The following is a 12,581-nucleotide window of genomic DNA, read 5'->3' on the forward strand; positions in this document are numbered from 1 at the left end:
CTTTGGCTTCCTATCTACCCTGTAATTACTCTTTTGCCAGCTCATCTGGCTCCTGCTCATTTGCTTGCGAGTTTGACAGTGCATGCACTATGCTGGAAGAAAATACTCAAACTTTCCCTTGCCCTGACGTGCACCCCCAGCTCACAACCTGCCTCCAGCCCCCCAAGCAAACTGGTGCATTGCTTCAGCACTTGAGGCTGCTCTTATTCGTCTTTGCTCTGTTTGCCTTACAGAAACACATCTCCAGAGCATCATTTCTCCCTCTCACCTCAGACAGTTTTTTCCCAGTGGTATCTAAATGCACAAATCAATCACACATAGTTTTTTCTACCCAACAGTTTCACAATCAGATATGTTTTATCTATTCTAATGTAGCAAGGAACAAAGTACTTTTCTGATGCTTAGTTAAAAAAAGTATGCCATTGCTTGCATTGTTCTTTCAACAATTTTTCTCCTTCACTACTACTTCAAGTGGTCACGGTAAAAGCATTTAAAATACAGTGAAAGAGTTAATTAAGACATTAAAAAAGGAGTATGTTCAGAAGAGTATTTTCTGCCCTCACCTCCTGCAATTCCTCTGATGTGACTGTTTTCTTAGTGCCACGGAAATACTCAAAGGCTTTGATTTTGTTTTCTTATGCTGTGAATCCACACAAGTGGTGGAGAACACCTTAAGCTTGGTTCCAAAAGACCTGGGCTCTGCTAGGAGCTCAAAGCACGGCTGGTTTTTAAGGTAGTAGCCGTACCTGCAAGCCAGCGAGGCTGGAGATGTTTGCAGGGTTTCGGCAAGGTGTAAACCTGCAGGGAATGCAACAGAACCAGCAGGAGGACATTTGGAAGAAAATACTTCAATGCGAAAAAAAATGCCCTCTGTGTAGGGGAAATGACTGATTTTTGAAGCTAAAATCAGAAGCTAGAAGAGGTAAAAACATTTTAAAAAAAAATGTATTTTACTGTAAAACTGTGACTGAGGTGAAAAGTCTTTTGATTCCAGTTCTTTCTTCTCTTTCTCTCCAAACACATCCTCCTTCAGCCAGCCTGACCCCGCGGGGCTGCAGGAGTGAAGCCTCCTGTAGATGCCAACATGTGCAACCTTTATTGGGGAGCAAGACAAAGACAGAGGCTCCTGCAAGCCCTGCTGACCAGTGGGATTCAACGGGGAAAATCCCACTCTGGCAACCACTCGCTGCTCTGGAAGCACCTGTCAGGTAGTTTCTTCTAAGAAAACTCGTGTGCGAGAGCAAGAGAGTAATGTATTTCCCCTTCCTCGGCAGAGCTGGTGACTTAGGGTGGCTTGACCTAATAGGGACACTTTATTCTGCCTTCAGAGAGAAGGTAGAGGTGCAGCCCAGTGCAAACAGGGCTGCTCACCCTTCATTAAAAAGGCAAACCAGAAGTCCCTGGCTAATCCCCATGGATGCGACACCCTGAGCGTCTCATTCTTTCTGCTCACCTCCCGCAGGCTGAAGCAAAGGCAGCTCTGAGGTCTGGATGCAAAGTCACGAACAGCATCAGCCACACTCCCTATGTTCAATCTGCAGTATGTGTCCTTTATTTTCTGTTCCTGCTCATAAGGTGCTGGGATGAGGCGAAGATGCTACAGTATGACAACTGCACGAAGAGCACAACTGCCAGCTGAAATCCCATCTGTGTTTCTCTCCTCATTAAGAAATAAAAAACCCACCCCAGATTAGGTGATGAGAAAAACTGGGAAACTCCACAGCTGTCAGACAAAGCTGTGTCAAGAAGGATAATTCATTTTTCCACTCCTCTGGGTCGAGATATCCTGTGTTAACCACACCTGCAGAAATTTCAATCTCTTCTTTAAATTTAGGTGACAGGCCACCTTCATTATCTCATGGCTCATGGCTTCATGGCTCATCTGGGCAGCTGCAAGGCAATCCCAATTGGAAAGGAGGGAGGTCAGAGCAATCGCTTAGTAGGTGAGACTTTAGGTACTGCCTGGAAGAGCTTCAGGTCCCTTTCATACCCTTTGCAGAAATTACAAACTGTCTTTGCTGCCTCTACTCTTTATTTTATTCCATATAACTATATTAAAACTATACTCAGGATTACTCACAAAACAGTGTCTTAATTTGTGCATGCAGTATTTACCTTTCTGATTAAAGCCCCCCAAAAGAAGCTCAGAGAACAGAAGTTAAAATACCATACTCCAGCTTGCCCCCACAGATGCCCCAGTGCAAAACCAAATGGATTATTTACCCCTGCGCTTTTGCATTTGGCTTAATAATTGAAGCACCAGAAGAAATTTTAGTTTCTTCAACAAATAATTATCCTCACTAAAAATAGCCTCCCTTCCTTGCTTGTACTGTGTAATAGCTCAACTAAATTAACAGAACCAATTGGAGAAACTCAGTGATCTTGGAGGGGAGAGTGTCAGACCTTTAGTTGATGAAGGAAGAACCAACACCCTGAATTCTTCCGTTTGACAGGTCTGATGTTGAAACTTTCCTCCAAAATAAACCCAGTGTTTTATATTCACTTCCCTTGGGGATATTTCTGGAGATTTAAAGCAGAACTCTGTATTATTTTTTCTCCTCTAACTATAAGTTTTACATGTTTTCCTATGTAGAGACTCCTAAAGTAGCCCAAGCATTTTGATAAAGCTATTCCAAGTTGTATACGTATATCATAATGGAAAAAAAATGGTGGTTTTTTTTTTCCTGGAAAATGAAACCAAATAAGATGAGAAGCTCAGCACATGTGCAATGTGCACCTTAGACTTATTTAAACTTTCCTGTGCTACCAATCCCTCCATACCCTGAACCCACCAAGTGTGAAAACCAATGGCTCTGCAGCTAAAAGCAGGGTACCCTCTGCTGAACCCCCTTGTCCTGACCATGACCACCACCACCATCCCTCCAGCAGCCTGTTATCAGTAAGAAACGCGGTTTGCCACAAGTTTTTCCCAACTCCTCTCAATGTACATGCAGGCATACGGTCCTAAAGAAGTAGCTCTGTGATGGAAGAAGTCGCAACGTCAGAAAGCAGCCCCAAACCCTCCCGTCCACCACAGAAACCCATTGCAAAATCGTATTTGTGCCGCTCTCAGTGACAAGAGTGATATATAGCCGTCTAGCAGTATTTATACCACAGCGGCCACTGCAGTATCTGGGGAGCGCAGTATAAATACAGACCGAGCCACAGCCAGGGAAGCCCGAAGGGTGGGCGAGGAGGGCGAGTGGCCAAAGCAGCTGAGAGACGTGCTGATTCAGTGCATCTCCTTCAGCTGTCCTCAGCACCGGGTTGCTGCACAACGGAGGTCGGGGAGGTTAAAAGAACTGATTTTTATCCCCCTCCTCTTGCCCCTTTTACAGCCTGTTTCTCATGCTTTCCTTGAGCCCACGAGGTTCTTCATTTGAGTATCCGATCGCTGCATTTTGCATTGTTATATAGAGTGTAACAAACACATAATTATTTCTTCTAAAGTTTCTGCAGCACTCAGCAGATGAGGTTGGCGTTGTCATCCCTGTCTTACAGATGGGGAAATGCCACACACAGGGAAACTGCCCTGCCCCAGCAGGCCTGGGGCTGGGACAGAAATAGGGGAGACTTCTGTGTTCTCACCCCAAAATCCACCCACGGGGCTTTTAAGATGGCATCTCGAAACATATTCCTGTTTAAGTGCGAGAGAAATGGAAATGCTTCCTTCAGAAAAACTCCTGGATGTGCATCTCTCAGCTCTATGTTTATTATTTTTGACTGAAAAGGGACTTTCAGCAGTGAAATCATGGAGAATTTGAAATATAAGCTTTGCACGTTGACTTCTTTCTTCTCTATAGATAAATTACAATTCTCTGTTCCCAAATGAGACCTTCGAAATAAAATCCAAGCAGGGAAGAACGTCTCATGCAAACAGGGGTTTTGCAAGCACGTAGCTGGTTTAGGAGAGCTTCTTCCCATCTGCTCTGGCAACACTTAGGCACCTCTCCTTGCTAGGGGAGAAAGGCTACTTAGTTCTATATTTTTCAGCAGAAATGTGAGGACACATCAGCCTACCTACAGCTCTCAAGGGTGAGGTGGGATTTGGAAAGGTAAGGTCAGATTTGGAAGCCCCTTTTCGCCTGCAGCAGTGGAAATGGAGGAGTGCGTGCTACCGCACTTACAGTGCAAAACTTACCTGTGGTTTACAGAATTATTATCATTTGGCTAATTTGGGCTGTTTCTGCTCTTACAAAAGAAACATTCAGTTGGGGTACTGTTGGAAAGCACCATAATTACTACTCATCTCTGCACAGCCACTCATTCAGAAGGGCACATGGACACTGCTTGTGAACAGCGTTTTTCAAGCTGTGCCTCCTGGCTTGATTCACTTAAGGGCCTGGCAAAGGGCATTTGGTACTCCAAGCTCTTTAGGAGGTGACCAAGGTAGGCAAAATCAAGTCCAGCTTTACATGAGGCCCTTGTTTCTCTGCGTATGGATGATTCCCTTACAGTCAGTAAGCTGCCACAGCGCCAGCTTTGCCATGGTTTCATGGCAATGTGTGCTCAATAATACTCCACAAGTACAGGTTATCTTTCAAAAATATCTCCATTCTAGTCATCTTCTCCCCATTTTTGCAACAGGCTTCAAAGGCCGTTTTCACAGCAACTTTGCTGTGGACTATTTATTCACAAGGGAAAAAACTGCAATAAGAAAAATCTATCAGCCTGGTAATACAGGGCTTCCCGAACCCATGGGTTTTGATCCTGAATGATGTGATGCAGCCTTTACTTTCCTTGCAGTTTTCCTTGTGTACAAGGCTCAGTGTCAGTCTGAAGGACCTCACAGTACCCACTGTAACAGGAATGTGCCAGCTCCTGGATAAGATTTCCTCTTTCCTCCCCTACTGCAGTGTATGCGTTTGTGCTTGGACATCCCCGAGACAGCTCTGCTTCCACGTGTTGTATTTCTATACATTTCTAATGCTGAAGAAAAACAGAATTTAAGAGCAAAACAGAAAAATTGAATGTAAGAGCAGGGCAGAAAAATGAAGTGTTTTCTGGTGTCAGGCTGTTTAATTTGCAAAGAGGACGATTTATACTCCCTGTGCTTTAAATCCTAAAGGAGGCTGGTAGCACAGAGCAGCCAGTCGAGCCTGCTCCCCGCAGTGCAGAGCAGCACAAAAATGTGAGCAGAACCTATCGCTTTTAACCCCAAAAAGCAGTTTTCACCTTGAATCCCAAACAAGCAAAAGCTTGTTTTTCAACGTGCTCACCGGCTGCTGCTGCTACTGAGGTTATTTCTTGTAACCATGATAGCAGACAAAGAATCAAAGTGACATTTTCCTTCTTGGCATCAACAAAACTGCCCCCACCGCCATCCCCACATCTGACTCCACAGGTTTTTTTCTGGAGATGCTGAGTGTGATCCCTATTTGCGCACTGGTGAGACATCTCCAAGGTATGCTGGATGTGCAGCTCTCCCTTGACAAACGTGATTACGAACATGCATCTGTTATTAAAATGGATTTTTATCACTTGCAAAATATGCCACAGATTAAATGCTCTGCAGCTTCTCAGGGCTCTACTTTGCTGTGATTTCTTTCTCTGCAGCTTTGCCAGGAACACTCTGACATGACTTTCAACCAATACAGAAGTCAAAATAATTCTCACTACCTGAAGCAGATAAATATCTCGCTCTGTTCTGTAATGTCTACATAGATTCTGCATTTTTTTAATAGATAATTGTTTTGTTCAATGGACTTTTCACGTACAGAGCTTCAATTTATTTCTGTCTGTTAAACCTGCACTAAAACAACTATGAATTTCAGGAACATTTCCTAAACAACTGACCTTGACTCTTGCAGTTTAAAAATAGTTTCATTCTCATTAATACTTGCCATTACCACACCATTTCCTTCCAAGACGCCAGCAATTTGCTTGGCTTCACCAAACCACACAGCTCATCCAGATTTCTGACCGTGTGTCTTCAATAATTTGGTGTAATTTTGTGTGCAGTTTTGAACCCCACCACAAGCACAACCCTCTATATTTTTACACTATTTAGTAAAATGCTTTCTATGGGTACAACATATTTACTGTGGCCAGCACTGGCTGAAGTGACAATCTGTGGTTCTTTTAAAGCTGCAAAGATCTGGGTTGTTATAGACAAGACATGTCGTTTAAATAACAAAAAGTTGCTGGATATAGAGGTTTTTTGCCTTTATGCATGATTACACTTTTCAGTACATTACAGACCACAGGCTTTTGTTTTCGTTGCACCTCTGGCAAACAGACTCCTGAACTGTCAAATGCTTTCAAAGCAATTAAGTTAATTAAATTTTCACATTCATAAGAATAGTGATGTTGAGAGCGAGCACCTCAAGAACTTCTTGTCTCAAATTTAGGATCTCCTGGGAGCACCCACATAATCCACTCCCCTCTAATTCGTGTCATAGACTAAGTGCAAAAACTGGAGAAATGCCAAGAAATTGGCCAACAAGAGGTCCCAAATTCTGGTTCTAGGTGTGATGATCTTAGAGTCTGTCAGCACTGAGAAAGCTAGCAGGCTTCTTGATTGAATACATGTGCAAAGTGAATTTCTGAGTTCAAAAGAGGAGATTCTTAACTCCCTGAAATCAAACTAGGCCATAATAACAACACAACCCCCACTTTTCTAGGAGTCTCCTCCGTTTTCTGTACAATATCAGCTCCCTGTCTCAAATCTCAATTTCCTTAATTCTTTCTCTTCAACCAGAAAAATCCTCACTGGTTTATTCTCAGGTCACAGGCAAATTCTCTCTTTGTTCAATCACAGCTTCTGTTTCAGTCATCTGTCTTGTGGGATACAACTGTCTTTTAATTAGTTTTGCCTATCTGCAGTGAAATTAGATCGGGGGCTACACTTGGAGCACATCCACAGCATTGACAAGGTCTGAGCTATACCAACTTTGCAAGAGATAAACAGGAATGAGACCTATTCTGCTGTAATGTAACATAATCAAATACAACAACCACTGCTCTGCAAATATACCACATGATATTCTCTTCTTGCACAGCTAATCGTCTTCAGTTTAACCAAGGGGTTAAGTGAAAAGTGCTGCAAAGTGAAATCACTACATGAAAGTTGTATTGCCTTCAAAACAGAGCTGGACCACTACGCCAAAGTCATGCTGGCAAGGACACATCAAACCCAAACTCCTCAGCTCCCCACTACCTTACTTGTTTATGTCAATCAGTTTGGGGATTTTTAACATTTGAGTTATGTTTATCTGAACTGGTTTTCAAGGTCTAATTATAACATGTGAAGCAGGGTGAGATTGCTGCTATGAAAGTCGCAATATAAATAAGAGGACTTGACGAGCTGACTGATATGTTGGCACAGACCAGACATGTATGTCACGTGGGGGCCCAGCGCAGCTGTTGTAGCCTGTGGTACAATAAATAGCTATGGGGAAGCGACGCGGTCGTGCGGGATTTTTTAATACCACCTACTGTGCTACTTGGCCGAATGCACTTGCCTGCAATGGGCAGCATCTGCAGTTTAAACACAGCAAAAACAACACAGCAAGGCTGGTGCAATTCGAGGGCTTTGTAGAAGAACATGGCATGGTTGTCTACCTTCCCTACCCATCCTCCTTTCACACAGTCCTCCAAAGATGAGCCAAGCACAGCATCCCGCTCAGCAAAACCAACTGAGCACGTGCTCTCGGCTCTTTGAGCTGGGAGAGCGTGCTGAGCACAATAACGTTGTAGGAAAGATCCACCGTGACCATGGGCACGCAAGGATCGCGTCTGGCGGCGCTTGCGGATGGGTGTCCCAGGTACGACTCGGCTTCTGGAGAGGATCCCTATTTATAACCCAGACCTCGGCTGGTCTCGGGTGTTAATGTGACAAAGTGTTGGTTTTTAGAGTCGCTGAAATGCCTCAACACAAATGGAAGATGAAACCGCAGCTGGCTGGCAAATGGTCATTCATACCATGTGCTGGTAAGAGAAGAAGCCATCAATACCAGGCATTTAAAGTGCAGTGGAAACCGATTAAACCAACTAAGGCCCATTAAATATTAATTATAAAGCACCTGCACCGTTTCTAAGGTTTGGTTCTTATCCTTTTCAGAAAAGATCGTCCTGCCGTGGGGCATATATAGCTTTAAATTGGCAACTGACAATGAACTGACAAGGCTCTGGAAAATGCCTGGCATCCATAATTCCAGCAAGATGCCTTCTGAGTCTCTGTTACATGGATGTGAGCAGCGTATTAACCCATGTTTCCCCAGCAAGGAAAAGGCATGATGATCACAATCATTGTCCTCAGAATGTAATTTACAACCCGTTTTTGACCCAGATTCTCAGTATCCTGCTTATGCAGCAATAGCACCATAAAACACAAAATGATGCAACATTCAAAGGTTTTCGGAGCTACTGACATAACATTTTATTGGACTAAATAGTTTTTTCTCCCTAGCTCCTTTCTGCTCGGTTCTTAGTGTTACTCCTAAAATTTATCCCTGTATCCATAAATAGTTGCACAAAGTGACGGGGCTATCGAGTTTGATAGTGCACGCAGGCATTTCAGATGCTATTTGAACCTAGACTTTGAAGCTACAAAAAGCCAAGGTGGCAAATTTCCAAATGAAAAGGAAAAAAAAGAAAGGAAAATACAAAGCTTAAGTAAATGAGCTATATTAAGATCACAAGATAAACCAAGTTTCACCAAACAGCAAGTAGAACTATTCTCCTCCACCTCCCCACGCGTGCTGCTGCTAACACCCACTGAAACACATGTATTTTCATTTAAAGATAATTCCTAGATGTTTGGGTTTATTTCTTGAGGTTTGGCGGGATAGAAAAAAAGCATTTGCAACACACATCATCTATTTAGACTGAACAACACTGCTCTAAGGTGGGAAGTTTTAAAGACACTTTGTGTCTGAGGAGACCTGAAGATGATGTTGAAGGCTTTGAGCACACCCATGCACTGAACAGTGGACTGAGAAAGTTTTCCTTGTAGAACTAAACCAGGGAACGCACAATCTTTACATTGTTATTCACAATTAAATGTGTGAAAACCAAACCAGGTGAAACAACACAGATGGCCTAACTAGAAGTATTTAATCTCCCACTATCACCCCAAAATATAGGTGCTCCAGCTCTTGGTTGTGCACACAGCGAGCAAGAAGTAGAAAAAATGAACAAGCACCAAGCGAGATTTCCTGTACTAATTTCTATGTCTTTGTTTAAGCTCACAAATCAGAAAAAAAAACAATCTTCTTTTATTTGCCCCTAAAGGGGCAGCTGAATTCCCTAGGGCTGAACAAATGAGGAGAAAGCGTTACATGGCTAGAAATGCTAACTGTGTCTGGTCCCAAATGTTGCATCTTTCAGAGTCTGGGGAATATGAAGTTTCCTACTAAGAGCAGAGTTAAGAGGCTTTAAAAGCTGAATTCTTAAATACACAGAATCAACTGGGTTGGAAGAGACCTCAGAGATCATCCAGTCCAACCCTTGGTCCAACTCCAGTCCATTGACTAGATCATGGCACTAAGTGCCATGTCCAGTCTCAGTTTAGAAACCTCCAGGGATGGTGAGTCCAGCACCTCCCTGGGCAGCCATTCCAATGCCTGACCACTCTCTCTGCACAGAATTTCTTCCAAATCTCCAGCCTCAGTTTCCCCTGGCAGAGTTGAAGCCCATGGCCCCTTGTCCTATTGCTGACCGCCTGGAGAAGAGCCCAATCCCCACCTGGCTAGAACTGCCCTTCAGGTAGTTCTAGAGAGTGCTGAGCTCAGCTCTGAGCCTCCTCTTCTCCAGACTAAACAAGCCCAGCTCCCTCAGCCTCTCCCCATAGCTCTTGTGTTCAAGTCCCTTCACCAGTCTTGTTGCTTAAATACATATCTCCAGGATCCCACACATAATTGTATTTGCATGTGGCATGGCTGTGCCCATCTTGTTTGGCAGGAAACCCTACAAAGGTTTGTGAGGACACAGCTACTGCATCTCTTGCCGTACCCCGGTGAAGATGTGGTCCTAACCCAAGTCTGGGGAACGGGAGCAACACAACCACTGTGATCTCCAGGTACGGAGGCACTGCCCAGCCCGAACCAGAGGAGAAAGTGAGGGAGGAACAACCCTTCCTTTTGCCCAGCTTATCTTCAAGCTGCTTTTCCATAACAACCTGGGTAATTTCACATCCCTTTTCTCACCTCTGTTGTGTGTTTCCTGTCTGAATAGATTGCAGACAACACAGGGTTAGCTGTTGTGCTTTGAAAGCGCGTTGACAACAGAGATTTGGAGTGCACCAAATAAACATGCCTCAGACACCTCGAAATCTGCAAAGAAAACTTATATTTTTCAGCATAGTGCTGATACCCAGAGTGTCAAGTGTTTGCCAACAACAACAAATTGTTTTCAATAAACACTCCAATCTGTGACACATTCAGAAGTGATGAATAAGGCTTTAATTGCAGAAGATTATATTAGTGTGTATACCATGTGTGAACAAAGTGGAAGGATTTCTGTGGTTGTTTTAGTGGGTTTCATGGTATCCCCTTGGATCACACCTGAGTGTAACAGAGAGTAGACCTGTTTCATTTGGATGAAACCACTCCCTTTGGGTTTGGTTTGGTTGGTTCACAGCTACCTCTAATCTATTCAGACTATCAAAAGGTGAGGTGAAACAGGAAAAAGAAAGAAATTAAAGTTTAAATTATTTCCTGCCAAGTAACTGGAGTTATTTAATCACATTTTTGAGGCAATCGTGCCTCTTTACCAGCTTTACTAGCCACACAGCTATCTAAGCCAAATTCTCCCTTATTACATTAGTGTATCTCGAAACCCAAGTACCAAATTACACCTATCTGAAAAAAACCTGAATTTTTCAAATAGTTTTAAGCAGTTGCTCTGTAAAAACTTGAAAATCTATAAGAACCATTGTGATCCTGGGGTATGACCACTTGCAGGACACGCGATATAACCTGCCTAGCGATCCCACAATTTCTGCCCAAAGACAAGCGCATCACTGTCCTAAAAGAAAATACCTGCTAGTCTGAGGGACCTGGTGGCTGCAAGGTAAAGCATTTATGGGAGTTTGGCAGTCAGGGAGAGCACAATTAGAAGCTAAACCAGTCTGATGTGACATATGGAAACTCTGTGCAGCTTTTCCCATTTGGGAAGTTTGAAAAGCTCTTCCAAAATTGATTTTCAGGCTTTTTATGAGACTCTTCCAAATTACTCTTAGCTCCACATTGAGCTTGCTGGTAATTACAGCATTCTGTAATAACCTTGCATGACACACAAGACAAGGGATAATTACATATATATTGATCATTATTGGCCCTGCCTTTCTGTTTATTAATGATCTGTGAAGTTAAAACAGAAGGGTTTGGTGTTTGATTTTGTTTTTCATGAGATGGGGCAGTTATTCAAGCAAGACTTCAAGGCTTTTTTTTTTGGTCAAATCACACTTTGGTTCATAATGACTGACAGATGTGAGGACACGAGCAGAAACCCAAACTATCCACTGATCCTCAAAAAGGCGCCTTATTCTGCTGTTTCTTTCCATGCTGTGCTGTGCTCAGCAGCGCTGGGGCTGAGCGGCAAGCGCAAGAGCACTGCTGCTATCTACAGGTCTGCTCCGCACAGTGCTCAACCCAGACGTGAAACACGGTCCTGAGATGGGGATGTTCGCTCTTGGAAATGTGAAATGGAAAAAGCAACTTAGCAGCAGAGGCAATTATACTGCTAAGTGGTGTTCTTCTATTGACAGTGCTGGGAAAGATCTTCTATAAAGTGCTCCAAAGACTGGATGCTCTTGCGTTGCTTATATTCATATAATTATTACAATTTTTGAAAATTTTGACATACATCTATACTAAGATGTTAGTTGTAGTTGTTCAGTTTCTTACGATACATCTATTAATTATTAGTTAAATACAAACTAAGCATTCTGTTTCTAAACAATATATGACTTAATCTTCCGTCTCTCGCTTGTCACGTAGAAGTATCTAAAACTTGAAAAACATCCCCTTGTTTTACTGCTGGTCAGAAAGCGTTTGTCATGTTAACTGGTTAATGATGGGTATGTCTTTTGTAACTTAATCACAGCGCACATTAATTTAGCAGCTTCTCTTCAAAAGGAATCAAAACCCTGGCACTAAAGTATGTTGGGTTTGGGGAAACGTGAGCTGGAAATCTGCAGCCTTTTTGTCCTGTGGCTAATGTATGTAAAAAACAACAAAAAAACCCACACAAAATCAAGCAGAATTGGTCAAAAGGAAGGCTGAGCTGTGCTGCACGAGAGTACAATTTCTGCTTTTGTTTCTTTTTTCTGCGAACAAAGAGGAAATGTTGTGCTCTCAGGTGCAGAGTAAGAGGAACTGGGAACCCTCCCATTGCAACACACTGGTGCACAAAACACAGTGCGGTACCCAAGGGCTGGAAATCCCCTTTGAGCCTGCAATGCTGAGCATTTAAGGCAATTTGTGATGTCATTAAGATTCATTACAATTTAGTTGTGGCTATTCATCGCTTGGAATTTGCTTGATTTTTCTTTCTCTGCTTTTTCCCAGGAATGCTGATAACCGCTTTTCTGTGTCTTTCAGTAAAGCAGACAAACCTAGAATAGGTTCAGCGCTGCT

Source organism: Nesoenas mayeri (assembly GCF_963082525.1).
Source record: "Nesoenas mayeri genome assembly, chromosome: 4".
Taxonomy (NCBI): domain Eukaryota; kingdom Metazoa; phylum Chordata; class Aves; order Columbiformes; family Columbidae; genus Nesoenas; species Nesoenas mayeri.